The sequence below is a fragment of the Pteropus vampyrus genome, unplaced genomic scaffold, assembly GCF_000151845.1.
Source record: "Pteropus vampyrus isolate Shadow unplaced genomic scaffold, Pvam_2.0 Scaffold80, whole genome shotgun sequence".
Lineage (NCBI taxonomy): Eukaryota > Metazoa > Chordata > Mammalia > Chiroptera > Pteropodidae > Pteropus > Pteropus vampyrus.
Window position 1 is genome coordinate 6827725 of NW_011888861.1, and position 8026 is coordinate 6835750.

The 8026-nt window shown below is 40.9% G+C and overlaps 1 protein-coding gene across 6 annotated transcripts in view; it reads right to left on the reverse strand.

Moving 5' to 3' along the window:
• Positions 1-8026, reverse strand: part of PHACTR1 (phosphatase and actin regulator 1) — a 525402-nt gene that overhangs the window by 303468 nt on the left and 213908 nt on the right. For 2 of the 6 annotated variants that reach the window (XM_011362892.2, XM_011362891.2), the window contains exon 1: positions 4358-4910. The exons of 3 other annotated variants lie outside the window; for them this stretch is intronic. The gene's annotated coding sequence lies outside the window, so the exon portion shown is untranslated. Of the gene's footprint in view, positions 1-4357; positions 5042-8026 lie in introns of those variants that run through there. One more of the 6 variants, XM_023532266.1, reaches the window with a different exon arrangement.

Genomic DNA, 8026 nt, shown 5'->3' on the forward strand with positions numbered 1-8026 from the left:
TGCATTCAAATAGCTTGAAATTTGGACAAACAAATTGAGCTCACTAACCTGTCACATCCCCTGCCTCTGAAATAGATCCTGGTGTAAGTGGAAAACTGTCTGTTAATATATCCTGTTAATATATCCTTTATGATGAAGCCGCACCAGGAGAAGGATCAGTTGGTATTATCATGACGTTTGGGCAACTGTTTCTTTCCTCTTGTGCATTGGAGGCATACCTTATTTTTAATAATAATATAAAAAGACATGACAGGTGTTTCAAAAGTTACTAAATATGTGCTTCTTTGTTCTTTCCAATATAATTTTTCACCACCATCAACTGATTTAAAAAGAAAACCACGGTACATGACTTGCTTGCATGATATCCCCATGTTTCCTGATTGGACCCAGCATCCAGACCGCTAACAGAGGGCTGGGAAGTGCCCTTCCGGGATGTGCAAAAGGTACACTTAAAGGTGCAGCTGCGGGGGGTGGCGAGGACGGTAGTGAGCAGGCTCACCCTCATCCGTGTGCACCTGTGAATTACCTACTCCTCCCTGGTATCACTTTCTCTTTCATGCCTTTTCATACTCTGAATTTAGAATAGGTTTCAGTTCCCTTCAGCTTCCCATATTTATGGGGACATCTCAGCCATGAGCTGGGCCTTGTATCTCTTTCTCTGAAATCAAAGATCTGAAATTTAGAAAGGAAGTGATATCTAAATATCACTTACAAATCATCTTCCTCTCTTCTCACAAATTCTGTTTCAGGAATAAATAAATGTGCACGTGTGTTCACATATGTGTATGTGTGTGTATTTCAGGTAACCATGTCACTGAATACTGCTGTTCATACTAAATAGGAGCAGGGAGCATTGGGGATTGTCTGAAGAAATGGTGAAAAGTATGCACAATCACACTGAACATGGCAGAAGCCCAGGTGATAGGATCGATCTTCCACTTCCTTTAAGAGATGAAAGGAACTGGGAAAGTAGCCAGTGAAATGCCATAATCCTTTTGCCCTCAGAGGAGCATCTGATTCCAAACAATGTTAAATCCATCCTCCAAGAACAGCTGTCACCAGAGAGACGCAGCCTCACTAGGGATAATCTGTTAGTTCTTTGACAGATCACCTAAGTGGAAGTCAAAAACACAAGGCCCTCACTTTCCCATTTAGTTGAAATATGCCAGAAAATCAAGCTTCTTTTCAGTCTTGGGCCAGGTCTACCAGGCTACCTTCGATGGTATCTCCCCATGGTGGTCTGTTGATATTATTTTCCTTTACGGACCTGATAAATTCTTAAAACAAGAATATACCTTTTAATGTGTTTTCTTAATTGGTAGATGTTACGGGTTGAATTGTGTTCTCCATAAATTCATATGTTGAAACCCTAACCCCTACTACTTAAAATGTGACTGTGTTTGGAGATAGGGCCTATAAGAAGGTAAAGTTAAATGATGTCATATTGGCGGGGCCCTAGTCTGAGAAGATTGGTATCCTTATGAGAAGAGGAAGAGACACCAGGGATGTACGCACACGGAGGAAAGACCACATGAGGACACAGTGAGAAGGTGGCCATGTGCAAGCCAAGGAAAGAGACTCCGGAAGAAACCAATTTGAGGATATCTTGATCTTGGACTTGCAGCCTCCAGAGATGTGAGAAAATAAATTTTGTTGTTTAAGCCACTCAGCTCGTGGTATTTTGTTATGGCAGCCCTAGCAAACTAATGCAATAGCTTTTAGTTATTTGTTAGTTATGGATTGTCCAAAGTGATTTTCTTCTGTATAATTAGTAACACATGCCTTCTTTCTTTCTTTCCCTTTTTATTGGCTGGGGGAGGGGCGGGGTCGGTTTTCTTTTATCCTATATAGTTATTAATACCTGTTCGATAGCTCAGATAGAGTTCAAGTTCCTAACATTGTTGAGGAGAATACCCTAAGGTTCTTGTCATCTCTTCAGCTTTGACACACTATCTCATTTGTTCTTTTCAGTAACCCTGAGAGTAGGGTAGGAATTATTTTTATCATTTTATAAATGAAGAAATAAACTTAACTGAATGATATACCCACGCAATAAGACTGAGCTTATAACCAAGACTTTTGATCCCCCTCTCTCTGCCTTTGTTGGGCCACCCCGGGTGCGGTCCACCAGTGGGGTCACCAGGAGGAGTGTGATCCAAGGGTCAGGGAGTAGGGAGTTGGCAGACAAATATTCTCCACCTGCTACTGCTGATGATGTCTTGTGTGACTTAAACCAGTTGAAAGGATTCTTCTGTCCAAAATATGGGGGCAATGATGCCTCCTCATAAAATGGAATAGACATTTGAATAACTTAATTCCGGAACATTTTGAGGATCACGAATGTTGACCTGAAGTTGTGCAATAAATTTTTTACCCTCTGATGTATTAAAAGGAAAAAAAATGACCAGTGTTTTTCAAGTATTTTGTGGTCACTAGATACCATAAATAACAATAGCAGGTACATTTATCGGATGCTAATTATGCCAGATGTTATATACGTGATGTTCTATTCATACACTATCTTATTTACTTCTCATACAATCTATGAAATAAGTACTGTTCTTGTCCAATTTTACAGATGAAGAAACTGAGCCTTAGAAGTGTCAAGAAACTTGCAGTGTCACTCACTGAATAGGTAGGTGGCAGAATTGGAATGTAAACTCAAATCAATTAGAACATAAAAAATTTATGCTTTTAACCAAAGTATATTTCTGTAAGAACTGAATTTTCAAAAGCTGCCTTTTTAAATATCTTCTAACAATGTATCCCGTGAACTATTGAACTGTCCTGGAAATGGACAGCCAAACAACTGCATTTCCCAGATTGCCTCCCTCAGACTCAAAATAACACAGAAATCCTTTGTAAGACCACAGGTCCTGGTTCTTGGGGTGGAAAATGCAGGCACTGCCAGTTAGGCAGATTACCAAATCTCAGAGAATTAGAGTGCAAAGCAATGCACTCAAAATTATTCAGAGCATCGTGTTGTCTTCTGTGATTTGGAAGGAACTGACGGACTTTATAGTGTATGGACGTCGCTCTTATGAATCTCAGACTTCATTTATAATCTTGAAATGCAGAAATGCAGGTTTCCAGCAAGTTTCAACTGATGAAAATCTGGATGGAAGGAACTCACTGTGCTGGTATTAATTATTTAAGCAGTGCTTTCTTGAGGGACTGCCATGGCCTACAAAAGGGGCTCCATAAGCTGTTCTCTCATATTATAAATATTTAGAATATCACACTATCTATATTTCAAATGTGGGCTTTAATTAGACACCTCATTATGCTGTGCCTTGTTGTTTTGTGGTCATTGTTTAGTTTTGTTTGTTGAGCATCAGAAGAGGGGGGTGATGGGGCCACAGTAGAGGACGGATTCTAGAAATTCATGATCAACAAAGTCGTTTTGATTCGCAAATGTGGTCCATGACCTCAAAGATTTAAGAACCACTGATTCAAGATGATTTTCATTCTAATATCCAAATACCCTCTCACATCTATAATTGTACCAGTCAAAAGAGTTGTTTAGTTAGGTACGTTCAACTCATATAATTTACCCCAAACTGGGGGTAAGGTGGTGAGGGAGAGAGGGGCAGCAAAAACTCAAGTATCTCTTTATAGTCATCATTCTAAGCCCATTTTTGCTTTGGTTCTAACATCATCATATTTTGTTTAGAGCACCTCATGTGGCCAAAAAAAAAGGCAACTATAAATGAACTCTTTCAAACTAAAGCCTTGCGTGTTTCTCAGGCTGTCTAGGAGTCAATAAAAAAAGATCTATTGTAGCATTTCTAATTCATGCCAAGTGAGCTGTTATCAGTTCTCATATTGATTTTTATCTCCATGCCATATTTTATCTCAAAATGCCACAGCCCAAGATGGGGTCCCACCAAACCTGTTCCTTTATTTATCCTTTCATCTCCCAGTTATCATTTTTTTTTTTTTACATCATTGACAACTTCTCGCTGTGCCCACTTCCCCCAAAATATCAATTGCTGATTCGATTTTTCATTTCTTGTCTCTTTAAGTCGGAAACTTCCTGAGGTTCCTAAGCTGCCTGCCTCAGCAGGCGTCCAGGACTCCCAGCAAGTCTCCATTGCAGTGAGATTTGCAAGTGAATCTCCCGGATCTGAAAAGCATCAGATCCCTATCTATCTCCTCTGACTTCCAGGCATCTACACCCACACCAGTGAATTTCAACACATCCTAGGAACCTGTCCGAGGTTTGAAACCAAATCTATCGATGTTGTCAGCTCCAAAAAAAGGAAAATTCCCTAAACTGAACAAAACAAAACCAATACGAAATCCAACTAACAAACACACAAAAAGCAACAAAATTATTTAAGACTCAAATGCCTACCTTACAGATTGCCCAAAGCTTTTTGCTCACACATGGAGCTTCCCTCCTCCCTGGCTGTTTTCTGACTCTCCAATAGCTGTGCTTTCTTACACTGAGCAACAGTCTCAAGTGTCGGGCTCTGAAATACACATGCTACACACGCCCATACAGCCTTTTCGGTGCCAGGCAGCCCCTTCGCCTCCCTTCCCAGCCCCCGGCCAGCCCGTGCCAATTTCCTGACCGCTGCTAACTCCTACAAGGGAAGGAATGGGGAAGGGAGCCGTCAGGGGTTGGGATCCATGCAACTCCCCATGGGTTGGGTGGGCGGTCACCCATCTAGGCAGAAAGGGTCCATCTTATCCCTTTTCTAACCTGAAACTCCCTCCACAGATGGTTTCTCCAGGCTCATTCAGATCCCAGAACAAGTTGGCAGACTCCTGCTAGCGTTCCTTGCATGTACCCAGACCTCTCTGAGGCGGCAGCCCCCAGCCGGCGGGGCACGGATCACCTCTTACCTTCACAAAGCCCCAGTTCTTAAAAGCCTGGCTGAGGTCTCCAAGGAGCCATGCGTTTTACTTGACATTGGAAGCAACCAGTTTCAGAAGCAGGGAACATTTCGAAATGAAACGGAAAGTAAGCGGGTGATCCAAACCAGACCCCCGACCTGCACTTGGCCCTCGGCAGCCTCTGCGAGTCTTCAAACTCAGCCCCGCCCGCCAAACTGTTTCAGCCTGGAGAGAATTCAGAGGCAACTGCAGCTTGGAAGTCCCTAACTCAAGGCCTGAGCTGATTTTTTTTTTTTGAGTATTTGTTGAGCTTTTTAACATGCAGGTTGTCTCTTTCTGCAGGGAATTACTCAGTGAGCCTGTCACCTGACTCACAGCAATTCCATTATATAATTCAAACTGTGCTATTTGAGTTCTGATCAGAAAGCCAGGCTCCCCTCCCCATTCCCCCAGCAGCCTGTCCCCACCCTAAGTGGAGGGAGAGGCAGAAAGGGAGACACTCAAAACACCAAACAATGACAATTAACCTTTCTTGAAACAGGAGGATAACACTTCATTTTCACAGTGTATTTTTATTTTCCTTTGGTTTGATTCTTGGTTGGAGGACCTCCTAAATGCCAGTGCTGAGTTAGCAAGGATTTCTCAAGATGTAACATCTCAAGATGTAACTATAGCAGTTTCCTTGATTTTCTTTTAGGGTGACTGTCCCTATATTATTAGATAGATCACTGAATGAATATTCAAATGATAGTGTGCATCAGTTTAAAAGCCTCACAATAGATTTATAACACATGTGCAAATGAAATCTAACACTTAGACTGTTTATTAATTTTGTTACATATCTAACTTCTGTGAAATGCCAAAGGGGTAGCTTGGGCCGAGGGGTCTTTAGCCAGCCCTCTCCAACTACCTCAAACAAGCGTAACATTCAACTGAAAACTGCATGCTTGCTATGCAAACACGTCTTAAAGGCCAAACCCCCAGCCTCTACTTTCAACCACATTGAAATCCCTAAGGCCAATCCTTATGGATATTTTGAAGCCACCACTGTCTTGGAAGGTAATGTTCATTTCAGTCTGTTGCAACTTCCCTTTCTTAGACTCTGTCTTCTCCATCCAGGTGATATATATTGAGGGGAAGCATGTTAAAACAAATTAACCCATGAGTGACAGGTTTTCGGAGAAATCTAGATGGCATAAATGATCATAACACTTAAAGCATCTTGAAACACGAAGATCAACATAAAAAACCTCAATCTGTTTACTTTTTCCATGTCAGAGCTGGAATGGAGAGGGACCTCTGGGCTCCTAATCTCCCAGCTAGTGGAAACTTGCAGCTAAATATGGGAAGTACTTGAAAAAGACCGTTAAAGTCTGTGGGAACAAATGCTAACACTGATCAACCTTCTTTTGGTTTTTTCCTAGTCTGACCTCTTTTCTTCTTTCTGCATCCCCCCACCCATATCCACCAAAGGAAACTACCTGGGTTTTCCTTCCTGTCTCCAGCATTTTAAGTAATATTAGGTGTCATTGCTATATTAAACTGTGTGACGTTAGACAGCTACAGTGCCCTAAGAATAATTTTCAAATTACTTTGTAATTATCTACCCACATATCTCACTGAAAGGATATGAGATAGTTACTGTTCTCCTTGTACAGACCCAAGAAAGCCAGTGGCATAGGCAGAAATTAAAAGTGAGGTCTCCTTCTCTCGGTGCTCTATTTTGCAAAAGAAGACCCAGATATACATGAAAAAATTATGAATGTGTAAACATGAATGACAGATTGATGTCTGTGTATATCTCTCCCTCCAGGTGTAGAAAATGCAATGTGTTATGGCAGTTGCTATAGTAATTACTTTCTTAATGAGAATAAAGATACAGAGTAAGATATTACAAAACATCAGGTGGTGAGACCCTCCTCAGTAATGGAAAGAGAAGCCATAATGTATAATATACCCTTTGTCCGTATACTCCAGTCTCCTAGACCAGTGCTGTCCAATAGAAATATAATGTGAGCCACATATGTAATTTAAAATTTTCTAACAGTCCCACTGAAAAAGAAGAGAACTCTGGTGAAATTAATTTTGGTGGTATATTTTATTTAATCCAATCTATCCAAAATGTTATTTCAGCATGTAATCAATATAAAAATTATTAACAAAGTATTTTGTGTTCTTTTCTATATTCTAAGCCTCTGAAATCTGATATGAATTACATGTATTTTATACTATCTCACATCTCCATTAAGAGTAGCTACATTTCAAATGCTCAGTTGAGCCACATGTGGCCAGTGATGACCACAAGAGACGGCCCAGCCCCAGATTGTATGTGATCATTTTTGGTTTGGAAATTTTTCTTTGAGTACATGAGCAATCGTCTATCCCTACTTGGAACTTTTAGAAAAATAAGTGGCATTCACTCAGTTCTAGCCTTATGGCATAATCCAAGTGGTATTTTCTTGAATGGAGCAAGAAAATGTCAAATAAGCTTGGAATTGAAATGGTATTAAAGATTCAGCTCTGTTCACGCCACTAGAGGATGGTGATGATTAAAAATAAATCTCAGGTTTATAACAAATTCTTTCCTTGGGCTGCTCCAATCTCGCAAGTGAGGGACCTCAGAGTTAGGTTTGACTCTTAATTTCTGCGTAATCTCTGTCTGTGTCTTCTCTTCGCAGCCCATTTAATAGACCACTAAGTCTTATCAAGTCTACCTGTCACCTTTTCTCAAGTCCCAGGGCTTCTGCTACAACCCAGACAATCCCAAGACCACCAGCCTGGTCTCATTGCCCCCACTGTTTACCCATTCAAGTTCATTTTCTATCTTGCCTTCAGTGCGAACATGCATTGAAAGTAGCCATTTAATCAGGTAGCTTCTCAGCTTAAAGCCTTTAATAGCAACTTGCTGCCTTTCAAATAAAATCGTTTGCCATGATCTACTAGGCATACTCCTTTCTGTGACCCACTAAGCAATCGTAAACTGCCCTCTGGGGAACTTTCCTGCCCATCTCCAGGATACACATTCTTTGTTTTTACCCTGGCCCACATACGTGACTGTGCCAAAATTTCTTCCATGACTTCAAGCCTTTGTTCATAGTCTGTTCTCCCTGCCTGGAATGTCCTTCCTTAAAATGCCTAGCCCTCACTAAATAAAAAACTTTTGAGCCTATCTTAAGTATTTATC